The following is a 12,446-nucleotide window of genomic DNA, read 5'->3' as shown; positions in this document are numbered from 1 at the left end:
CTGGTCTTGTGCTCGATCTCCAGAGTAGGTCGTGCACATTCAAATTTGCGTCCAATTGTAGAATTCCCTTGTTAAAGTGTAATTCTGTATCATGTTCATCTATTTCGCCTACCCAGGATGAGATGTTGTTAGACCTTAGACATCTACCTGAGGAGCAGGCTGATAGTATTCGGAAACTGTGTCAGTCGTTTCCCGAGGTGTTCTCTGATACTCTTGGTGTTACTGACCTTATTGAATACAAAATTGAGGTTACGGATTCGATTCCTGTCCGTTTTCCACCGTATAGGCTATCTCCACCTAAAATGAAGGCTCTGAAAGAAATCATCGATCAGATGTTGAAGGATGGTATTATTAGGCCCTCTAAGTCAGCGTATTCTTCGCCTATTTTTCTAGTCCCGAAACCCCAAGGAGGCTTCAGGCCTGTCATTGATTACAGGGCTCTCAATCGGAAGGTGGTGTTGCAATCTGTGCCCCTTCCCGACCTTCATTCTTGCTTTTCATGGTTTCGTAAGGCCAAGTTCTTCACCATCTTGGACTTGAATCAGGCCTATAATCAAATTCCCCTTGCCGAAGAGTCTAAACATCTTACAGCGTTTGCCACGGACTGGAACTTATACGAATACAACCGCGTGCCTTTCAGGCTCCCCACGGGGGCAGCTGTGCTCACTAGGCTACTAGATAGGGTCTTTTCCGACATCAAATTTGAGTACTTATATCACTACTTGGATGATGTCGTCGTATTTTCCGAGACTTTTGAAGAACATCTAGATCATCTGCGAGAAGTTCTGAATCGCCTTCGTAAGGCTGGGTTAACTGTCAAGTTGTCCAAGGTTGCCTTTGCTAAGCCCTCTATGTCATTCCTAGGGCATATTGTGTCACCCGATGGGGTAGCTGTCGATCATTCTAGAACACAGGCCATCCGTGATTTTAAACCTCCTAAGGACATCAAAGGTATCGCTAGATTCATTGGTATGGTGAATTTCTTCAGGAAGTTTATTCCTAACTTCGCTAATAGAGCGGCGCCCTTAAACCTTCTTCGTAGGAAAGGCATCAAATTCGAGTGGGGACCTTCTCAACAAGCCGCTTTCGAAGATCTTAAATTAGCTCTCTGTAATGCCCCTGTACTTGCTATGCCTGATTTCTCGAAGAAATTCATCGTCCAAACGGATGCGTCGTCGTCAGCTGTAGCTGCAGTCCTTCTTCAAGAGACTGAACTAGGGAGGCGACCCATCGCCTATGCGTCTAGGACATTGTCGGCTCAAGAAGCCAAGTATTCCATCTATGAGCTCGAAGGTTTGGCAGTCTTATTTGCCTTAGAAAAGTTCCGTCTCTATCTGGAACATGTCAAATTCGACTTGGAGACAGATAATCAAGCCTTAAGCTGGGTCTTAGGTAGGCCGCGTCGTACTGGTCGTATAGCCCGCTGGGCTATTCATATTTCCGCCTTCCAGTTTGATGTTAGACATATCAGAGGTACCGAAAATGTTGTTGCTGATGGACTCAGCCGTATGTTTCATAACGACGTAGAGACCCACGAACCGGTCGACAGTTCATCACCTTCTGAGTCCATACTATCTGGTGTTAATGCCATCTTAACAGATGCTCCCATGTTTTTTAGGGATATTGAGAAATACCAACGTGAAGATCCTACGCTGGCTCCGATAATGGAAACCCTTTCTTCTGGGGAACATGTCGTCCCTTATGTTCTGAGGAATGGTGTTTTATGTTGCCCTTCGAGGCATGATAAGTTGATGAAAGTTGTTGTTCCAGCGGTTCTTGTACCTATGATCTTCAAATACTATCATGAGACCCCATTGGGGGGGCATCTTGGAATCTTTAAAACTCGTGAAAAGATTCGTGAAATGTTCATATGGAAAGGTATGGACGGTGAAATCCGTGAACTTGTAAAAGCTTGTAAATCTTGTTTGCTTAGTAAACCCACCATGTCCACCAAGGTAGGCCTTTTGTCTTCTCATCAAGCGTCGCGCCCCATGGAACGCCTGTATATTGATTATGTGGGACCCTTCCCCCAGTCAAAGGGTAATGCCAACAAGTTCATCTTTGTGTGTGTAGATGGTTTTACAAGATTTTCCTGGTTATTTCCGACTAAGCTGGCTACCGCTCAGTCAACCATTACTTGCTTAAATTCTATTTTCGCTTCTTTTGGTCCGTGCCAATACATTGTATCTGATAATGCTAAGGCTTTTACATCTAATTTATTTCGTAAATTCTGTTTTGACTTGTCCATCTCTCATGTAACTACTTCCGCTTATTACCCTCAACCATCTCTGGCTGAACGGGTTAACCGTAATCTCAGGTCCGCACTTATTGCCTATCATCATGAAGATCATTCTAGGTGGGACACGTCCCTGCATTGGTTAGCTTTTGCTTTGAATTCGGCGGTCCATGAATCACACAAATTTACTCCAGCTTCTTTGATGTTCAAGTTTGTTCCCAACTCGCCGCTCTCTAACCTCTGGTCTTTGAATGACATTCTACCCGAGACAATAGATCCGGATAACATTAAAGATCTTTGGAAGAAGGCTAAAGCCAATCTTAAAGTGTCTCATGAAAAGGTTAGGGAAAGGTATGATCGTGGACGGAGACCCACCACTTTGAAGGTAGGTGACCAGGTTATGGTCAAAAATTTTGTTCCCGCGGGCAAGCTTGCCCCCAGATTTCATGGGCCTTGTATCATTCTCGATTTTCTTACGCCGGTTACCTTATTGCTAAGTAATCCAGCCACCGAGAGGATATTTAGAGTTCACCTGTCCCAGGTGAAACCGGTGTAATTTCTGTGTTAACTTGCTTCATATTATTTTGAAAGGATATGAAAGTTATATTTTTTTGAGTTTCACTTTTAAGGCATTCTGCCCCTTCTGTAATATTTTGGTTTTAGATGTAAGCCTTGTGTAAAACCTGCCCCGACCCGTTAAACTGCCATCCTGTTCTTGCCACGGCCATTACCACGCTCCCGTCTCCTGCTCCACCTTACACTGTGGCTTCATAATAGTAAATGCCATGGATATCTACACGCCGCTGGCCCCTCAACCTCTCCACAAGCCTGTACCCTCAAAGAAGATGATAGTCCAACACAATTCTGCCGCCTAGCTTTAATGTTTCAGCGCCCCCGCAGCCGCGCAGCGCCGTGCAGCGACTGGGGAGGGGGATGGGCCCCCTCCTCTCCAGCGAGGACAACATGTGAACGGCGAGCCGGAGCTCTCCTCCCGGCCAAGGCTGATGTGCGGCGCACGACCTGCTACATGCCCGCAGCCTGTATCTGTTCACCGCGGGCGCGGCGTACTTCAACACCTCTGCTCCCCTCATAGTGCGGGCGAGCGGTATCTCAGGGTACTTGAGGGGTCCGAGCGGCCTCCGTTGGACGCAAGCTGCAACGGCCGGTCTGGCCATCCGACTCAATCTACATCAACTACATGGACAGTCACCATAAGCAATAACTACACTTGGGAATTCAACAACAATATTTGGTGGACATTGCAAAATTTTTCTTCACCTTTAAGTATTAAAAGTTTATCTTCAGAAATTCAAATTCTACAAACATAAAGACTTTCATTCACCTGCAACAACAACATTTTGAAACTGAATTAAGAAATCTTGTAAATGCTTCTGCTATCTATCTTCGTATCAACATCATTACTTGGACTTTGTTTCAAACTGATTTCATGTGTCACCCCTGGAGGAACTTTTGGGGGGGGAGGTCTGTACCGGGCGGTACACCTCTACACCGTTTATTTAAAAGTTGCGCCAGTTGAAACTCCTCTTCTGGAGGAAGGTTGAACTTTATCTATTCTATTAATTCTCTACTTTCTCAGAAGATGTCACCACGTGGAAAATTTTGAGTTTTTGAACTGTGTCACTTTTGATGTGTTTTTGTTTAGCTTGAAGTAAGAAGTGTGAACTTTCTCTTCTAGAGGACACTACTGAAGATCAACAAGAGTGCAACCTAGTGCGGAGTCAAAGAACTATTTTGTTGAAGAAATTTTTATTTCAAATGTTTGTTCTTTGCTAAATTTCTTTCTGTTATTGTTTAAGTTGGCTGTATACCCCTCTTTTTCCCCTTGTTTTAGATTTATCCAATCCCGAATTTCTTTTAGTAATTTCTGACCAATCAGATGTATCTTCCCCCAACTTGAATCGATTGCGGGGTCCTATCCAATAAAAACATTGTGGGCGGGTGTTTTCATTCCCCTAACGCCTAGAAACTTCCGCGAGAGTATGTAAACTGCTGATTTTAGGGTCTCCGGGCCACTTCTGTTCCATCTTTCAGTGTATTAAGTACATAGCAGGAGGCGGGAAGCGCCTCTTTCTTCTTCAGCCGTTCAACACCAGGTAATGGCCTATTAATAACTTCTTTTCTTGCTAGGTCTGCAGTTTAACACTCGCGGCGGGTTCGAAGCATTTCCATCATGTAACCTTTTCCTAAAATGTAATTACTCTTTTCATCTTTTTCTTGTAAAGCTACATATTGGGATAGAGAGTGCTAACCCTCTCGAGCTCCCACTCACATTTGTTTTGAGGTGAACTTATTTTTTTCAAACTATTCTTCGTTTATGTAATGTAAAGTGTTCTTCTCTAAGTCACCTCTGTAGTATGGGATTAGCCCTTGCGTTAGCGGCCCAGAGCCAGATTAGGTTTTAAAAACAAAGTGTATTAGGAGTGCAAGATCGCCTCCTCTCAAATTGTTATTTTAGAGGTCATGTAATCAACCTTCTTTTCATGTAATAGACCTCCGTAGGTTGGGTATTTTACCCCTGTGAATACGTCCTTAGAAGGACAGCTTGAAGGTAGAGTTTGGTGTGGCCTTGTGATAGGCTTACAATTTTGAGAGCGGATCGCTCTTTGAAATTTGTTTCTGTATGCCTCGTGCAGGCTTTATGTGTAATGTTTGGAGCCAGTGCTCCTGGGCATGAATGGGGCTTTCTGCCCCTTGGCTAAAAATTTTTTTGGAGTAAGGCGGGGCTGATGGCCCAAGAGTTATGAAGTAAGGGCACTGAGCCCGAATCCAGTAATATTGTACCTACATTTTTGCTACTCTGTACCTGTTATGATTGTTATCTCTTGTTTTTGAAAAGAAAATATAACCTAGTTAAATTTTAAATTAATTTTACATTGCACGTTAATTTCGTAGCTTGAAACCCATTCACACCCGCACCTTCTTTCACCTCTACCTACCACGGATATCTCCGTAACAATGCCTTTCAGCGTTCAGTCTGCAAGCCTCTGTAAATTTACTAAACGTCGCCACAATTCTCGATTTGCAACTAGTGTTCTGGCCTCATTTAGTTCTACACCTCTTATCTTTAAATCGTTAAAAACTGAGTCTAACCATTGTCGTCTTGGTCTACCTCTACTTCTTTTACCCTCCATAACAGAGTCCATTATTCTCCTAGGTAACCTGTCTCCTCCATTTGCCCCACATGACCCCACCACCGAAGCTGGTTTATGCGTACAGCTTCATCCATCGAGTTCATTCCTAAATTAGCCTTTATCTCCTAATTCCGAGTACCTTCCTGCCATTGTTCGCACCTGTTTGTGCCAGCAATCATTTTTGCTACTTTCATGTCTTTTACTTCTAACTTATGAATAAGATATCCTGAGTCCACCCAGCTTTCGCTCCTTTAAAGCAAAGTTGGTCTGAAAACAGACCGATGTAAAGATAGTTTCGTCTGGGAGCTGACTTCCTTCTTAAAGAAAACTGTTGATCGCAACTGCGAGCTCACTGCCTTAGCTTTATGACACCTTGATTCAATCTCACTTACTATATTACCATCCTGGGAGAACACATAACCTCAATACTTGAAATTATCGACCTGTTCTAACTTTGTATCACCAATCTGACATTCAGTCTGTTGAATTTCTTACCTACTGACATCAATTTAATCTTCGAGAGGCTAATTTTCATACTCATTACACCTATTTTCAAGTTCCAAGATATTAGACTGCAGGCTTTCGGCACAATCTGCCATTAAGACTAAGTCGTCAGCATAGGCCAGACTGTTTACTACATTTCCACCTCACTGAATCCCTCCCTGCCATTTTATACCTTTAACCAGATGATCCATGTAAACTACGAAAGCAAAGTTGAAAGATTACAGCCTTGTCTAACCCCTGTAAGTACCCTGAACCAAGAACTCATTCTACCATCAATTCTTACTGAAGCCCAATTGTCAACACGAATGCCTTTGATTGATTTTAATAATCTACATTTAAGTCCATAGTCCCCCAATATAGCGAACAACTTTTCCCTCGGTACCCTGTCATATGCTTTCTCTAGATCCACGAAACATAAACACAACTGCCTATTCCTCTCGTCACATTTTTCAATTACCTGGCGCATACTGAAAATCTGATCCTGACAGCCTCTCTGTGGTCTGAAACCACACTGGTTTTCATCCAACTTCCTCTCAACGACTGATCGCACCCTACCTTCCAAGATGCCAGTGAATACTTTGCCTGGTATACTAATCAATGAGATACCTTGATAGTTGTTGCAATCCTTCCTGTTCCCTTGCTTATAGATAGGAGCAATTACTGCTTTTGTCCAAACTGAAGGTACCTTACCAACACTCCATGCTAATCTTACTACTCTATGAAGCCATTTCATCCCTGCCTTCCCACTATACTTCACCATTTCAGGTCTAATTTCATCTATTCCTGCTGCTTTATGACAATGGAGTTTATTTACCATCCTTTTCACTTCCTCAAGTGTAATTTCACCAAAATCATTTTCCTCCTCCCCATGAGCTTGGCTGTTCGCCACACCACCAGGATGATTTCCTTTTTGAGAAGCTGTTCAAAATATTTCCCCCACCTCTCCAGTGATTCCCTGGGATCTATTATGAGTTCACCTGAATTACTCAAAACACTGTTCATTTCCTTTTTCCCTCCCTTCCTAAGATTCTTTATTACTGTCCAGAAAGGTTTCCCTGCTGCTTGACCTAGCCTTTCCAGGTTATTACCAAAATCTTCCCACGACTTCATTTTGGATTCAACAACTATTTGTTTCGCTCTGTTTCTTTCATCTACGTACTAATCTCTGTCTGCCTCGGTCCTTGTTTGGAGCCATTTCTGATAAACCTTCTTTTTACGTTTACAAGCTGCTCTCATTGCATCATTCCACCAAAATGTTCGCCTTTTCCCATCTTTACACACAGTTGTTCCTAGGCATTCCCTTGCTGTTTCTACTACAGCATCCTTGTATGCCACCCATTCACTTTCTATATCCTGAACCTGTTTACTGTCTACTGTTCGAAACTTCTCACTAATCATATCCATGTACTTCTGTCTAATTTCCTCATCATGGAGATTTTCTACCCTTATTCGTTTGCAGACAGATTTGACTTTCTCTACCCTACACTTAGAGATACTTAGTTCACTACAGATCAGATAGTGGTCTGTGTCATCGAAAAATCCCCGGAAAACTCGTACATTCCTAACAGATTTCCTGAATTCAAAGACGGTTAAGATATAGTCTATTATGGACCTGGTACCCCTAGCCTCCCATGTGTAGCGGTGAATAGCCTTATGCTTGAATAATGTATTTGTAACTGCTAAACCCATACCAGCACAGAAGTCCAGCAAACGCTTCCCATTCCCATTAGCTTCCATATCTTCCCCACATTTACCAATCCTTCAGTTCCATTCCCAACTCTCGCATTGAAATCGCCCATTAGCACTATTCTATCCTTGCTGTTGACCCTGACCATGATGTCACTCAATGTTTCATAAAACTTGTCAACTTCATCTTCATCTGCACCCTCGCATGGTGAATACACAGAGACACTTCTAGTCGTGATTCCTCCAACTGACAAACCTACCCACATCATTCGCTCATTTACGTGCCTAACAGAAACTGTGTTGCGTGCAATGGTATTCCTGATAAAGAGCCCTACCCCAGACTCTGCCCTTCCCTCTCTAACACCCGTCATGTACACTTTATAATCTCCTCTCTCTTCCTTGTTATCTCCCCTTACCCAAATATCACTTACTCCTAGCACATCCAGATGCATCCTCTTTGCTGCCTCAGCCAGTTCTACTTTCTTTCTTCCATAAGCCCCATTAATATTGATAGCTCCCCATCGAATTCCATTTCGTTCACCAGGTTGTTTCCAAGGAGTCCCTCGCCTGTCAAATGGGAGTGGGACTCCGTTACTCCCATAGGTCCGAGGCTTGCTTAGAATGTTCTGAGCTCGGTAAATTCATGAAGCAGGATGCTACCCTACTTGCACATAGTCCAAGTGAGGATCTCTCCTCTAACGGGTTAGGGACCATCAGTGAATTGTATAGTCCTAACCGCCTGAGGACAAGGAGGGCCATGATTCAGAGTATGTCCGAGATGCTCACTCCCATTCCATAGCAACTGGTATCCCGACTCTCAGGACCACTTACTAGGCCACTCAGACGTTGCCCATGGTTCATGAACTAGGACGTGACTACAGTAACCCACACCATGAACCCATATTTCATGTATTTATAAGGTTAGAAACGGTGGTCCTATAGTGCCTAAAAATGCCTAAATTGGCGTTAGAACCTATTTTTGCCTATATTCCTATAATTGCTATATTTTATCCCTAAATCGATTAAAAACGCTTTTAATTTAGTCAGAGAAACTTAAATATTTGCCGGCTCATTTTCAGTATCTTGAAGAGTATTTTCTTGAAATTCTTTTCAGACAAAATGTGAAGCTGTAAACCAATTACCACTCCCCAGAAGTCCTTAGGAACCTCCCGCTGTGAATACTCCCTTTGTCTCTTAGTCTGTGTGTCACGAGGTGGGGGACAGTGTCCACTGACCTGCTGGAAACAAAACTCATTCCATTGTGTGAGAAACTTTCAGTGCTTCTGTTTGCTCAGTGTATGCATTATGCCGAAAGTGGCAGCTTCCAAGACATCCTTAATTAAACAGTGGTTGCAGGAGTTTCCCCATTTCATGTCGGATGGAAAAATTATATTCTGCAACGTTTGCAGCAAAGAGGTAAGTGAAATTTGTTTTATACTTCACTCTGAAGTACGTACTTTGGTGTGTGAGTCATACTTAATACGTAGGTGTTCTATTTCTCTGTTGTATTATGTTTTATACATTTTATACATCAATTCAGCGTACATACATTAAACGAATTATAACAGTTAATATGAATTGGGGATTGTAGCGCATCCTGATCCCTCGATTTTTTGTTTACAGAATTGTTAAAAACTCACCATGTTTGTGTGGTACTGTAAGGTCTATTCATTTCTGAGAAAGGCAAATTTTCAAGCAGGTTTTAGAAGAGGAATAATAGTACAAACGTATTGAAAAATGAAAATATCATGCTGCTGTAGGGAACCTAAAAATACGAGGTGGAAACTGTAAGAAAATTTGATATGCACCTTTATCAAGTGTAGAAGTGCATGACAGATTATACACATTGTAAATATTTACAGCAATGATTTTTTTTTGGATAAGCATACAGTAAATTTAGGGAGGAAAAAACACAGAATTTAGCCACGCGCGGGCATCAGTACCGGTAGTAACAAAAATGCTGGCCAACATAACCTAACCGAACATTTTAAAAAAAAACAGGAAAAGAAATGCATTAAATTCACCTCTACTATGTTCGGCTCCTTGGTTAAATGGTCAGCACAGTCGCCTTCGGTTCAGAGGGCCCCAGGTTCGATTCCCGGCCGGATCGGAGATTTAAACCTTAAATGGTTATTTCCCCTGGCTCCGGGAACTGTGTATTTGCACTGTCCAAAACATTCCTGAAACTCACACACAATACCATCGTCTACTACAAAAGCACGCAGTTTCCTGTACACGGCAGATGCCGCCCACCCTCGTTGGAGGGTCTGTCTTACAAAAGCTGGACCAGGATAGGAATAGTCACATGGAATTATTACCTCTACTGCGTCACTTAAAGGTCCAGGGTGCATGTCTACTGGAGGGATCGGGAAGCACTATAAGGCCCTATGAATTTGAATAGTCTTCTGTGCATATTTTCATCTAGCCTGTATACTTCCACGGTTTACACAATATTTGCAACTATTTATACAGTTGTTGCTGTTTCTATGTGCTCAGTGAAAAGCGATCGCATCTTAGTCAACATGTCCAAGGGATTAAACATCACGAAAATCTGCAAAGAAAATCAAATCTTAAACAAAGATTATTAACAACGGAAGCAAAGACGAATTCCATGCGGACTTATGCAGAGCTCTTGTGTCGGCAAATATTCCCTTCAACTCACTTGAAACTCCTTCCTTCAAAAGTTTTTTACAAAAATATCGTTATAGGAACATTCCATCCGAATCAACGTTAAGAAAAAACTACCTGCACACTCTTTACGAGGACACAGTCAGGCAGATAAGGGAAGACTCATACATCTGGATCTCTGTCGATGAGACTACTGACGCTCTAGGTCGTTATATTGCCCACTTGATAGTCAGAAAATTAGATCCTGACACGCCGTGTTCGCCATATTTGATCTGCAGCAGACAGTTAACTAAAATCAATAAGGAGACAGTTGCTTAGTTTGTAAATAAAGATCTCAAGGTGCTTTTCCCCAACAGCATGGATGAAAATAAGGTGCTTCTTATATTTACTGATGCAGCCGCCTACATGCTTGCTGCTGTTAAGTTGCTGAAAGTATTTTTGCTTTGATTCACATCACTTGTTGTGCTCATGCTATGAAACGCATGGTTGAGCACATACGTGACGAATTTCCTTGAGTCAACAAGATGATCTCCTCCGCTAAGAAAATTTTTGTAAAGGCTCCCACACAAATCCAGTCGTTCTGCAATGAATTACCTGATCTTCCACTGCCACCAGAAGCCATCCTTATGCGCTGGGGGACTTGGCTTCAGGCCATTGTGTACTACAGTGAACAATTTTTTTTTTTTTTTTTTTTTGCTATTCTGCTTTACGTTGCACCGACTCAGATAGGTCTTATGGCGACGATGGGAGAGGAAAGGCCTAGGAATGGGAAGGAAGCAGCCGTGGCCTTAATTAAGGTACAGCCCCAGCATTTCGAACATTTTGATGCAATCAGAAGTTTTATTCTCGCCCTAAATGAAGATGCCATATGCATCACTTTGGCCAAAAATGTTCTAAAGGATGTAACCATTTCTCAAGAAATCTAACATTCTTCCCCTAACACTTTTTAGGATTAGCTGGTACGCCATGTCAATATTCTGATTATCCAGACAGTTATACATCTTGAAATGTTTCAAGACTAGGGTCAACTATCTCATTTATTGGAATTATCTTCCTTATTTTCATTATTTGAGAAAGTATAATCTCAAATCGAACTGTAGTATTTCCTATAAACATGGTAAGTTCATTAGAATGATATCAATCCTAACAATATTACTTTCAAATCCACCTTCAAATGCACTACTTTTCAATGCAAGATACATTTCAATTTTTTTATTGTAATCCATCTCTTACATCAGGTCCTCATTATACCTTTTTGGTCCCTGTTATTTCTGCACTTGAGCCTTCCGGGAAACCTGTTTATGAACAATTGGATTTGTTAGAAGAGGTTAAAGAAAAAATCAGCTTAGCTCCAGGCCTCGCTGGGGATAGAATTCAGGACAAGCTTAATAAAGTACTACAGAAAAACCCAGGACTGTCAATGCTTCGTGCTGTGGATGATGTTTTGATTGGCAAAACTAACGTTGAATGCGACATCTCCCAACGTCTTGTACCAAAATTAAAATACAGCCCTGTAACCTCTGTTGACATCGAGCGCACAACAGAAAATCTAGAAAAAGTGCTAGTGATTTACTGTGCATCAAATTATGAGCAGTAATATGCTCGTAACTCAATGTTTTAATTATTTACAGATAAAAACTCAAAAATGTGGTGAACCATTGTTTAAGTGAAATATTGTATGAACACGTTATTGCCTTATTACTTGTATGCATTTAGAGTTATTATCAATTTAGAAAAAATAAAAATGGTATTTTAATTGATATGTGCTTATTAAACTACAAAAAAATTGAAGCTGCCCAAAACATATGATTAGAACCTATTTTTACATATTTGAGAGCCTATTTTAAGCACCTAAAATACAGATTTTGCGCCTAAAAATCCGAGGTCTACTTATAACCCAGACCAATGGCGTACTCCAAAGGGACCCTCTCAGCCCAATGCTTTTTAATCTGTTGACCCACGATGTCATCAGTGAGGTGGCCTCAGAATATATTGCAATGTTCTTGTACGCTGATGACATGATATTGCTATCAAAAAACAGAAAATCCCTGCAGCAAGGACTCAATAAGCTAAACGAATGGTCTCTGAGAAATGATCTAGAGATAACCTAAATACTAGCAAAACAAAAGTTATGAAATTTAGGCGAGGAGGAAATATCTCTACAGAAGATGTCTTTGAGTGCAGCAATAACTAACTAGAGCTGGTAAACTTGTATCATTATTTAGGCTTAACCTTGTAAG

General features: G+C 41.7%; 1 protein-coding gene across 7 annotated transcripts in view; it reads right to left on the bottom strand.

Annotated features, from left to right (window-relative positions):
* LOC136874009 (DNA polymerase lambda) overlaps window positions 1-12,446 on the bottom strand; it is a 182,985-nt gene that overhangs the window by 166,280 nt on the left and 4,259 nt on the right. The window contains exon 1 of one of the 7 annotated variants that reach the window (XM_068227631.1): window positions 9,603-9,684. The exons of the other annotated variants lie outside the window; for them this stretch is intronic. The gene's annotated coding sequence lies outside the window, so the exon portion shown is untranslated. Of the gene's footprint in view, window positions 1-9,602; window positions 9,685-12,446 lie in introns of those variants that run through there. 7 annotated transcript variants of the gene reach the window in all.

Source organism: Anabrus simplex, chromosome 5 (genome assembly GCF_040414725.1).
Source record: "Anabrus simplex isolate iqAnaSimp1 chromosome 5, ASM4041472v1, whole genome shotgun sequence".
Lineage (NCBI taxonomy): Eukaryota > Metazoa > Arthropoda > Insecta > Orthoptera > Tettigoniidae > Anabrus > Anabrus simplex.
This window is presented reverse-complemented; position numbering and strand designations above follow the sequence as displayed.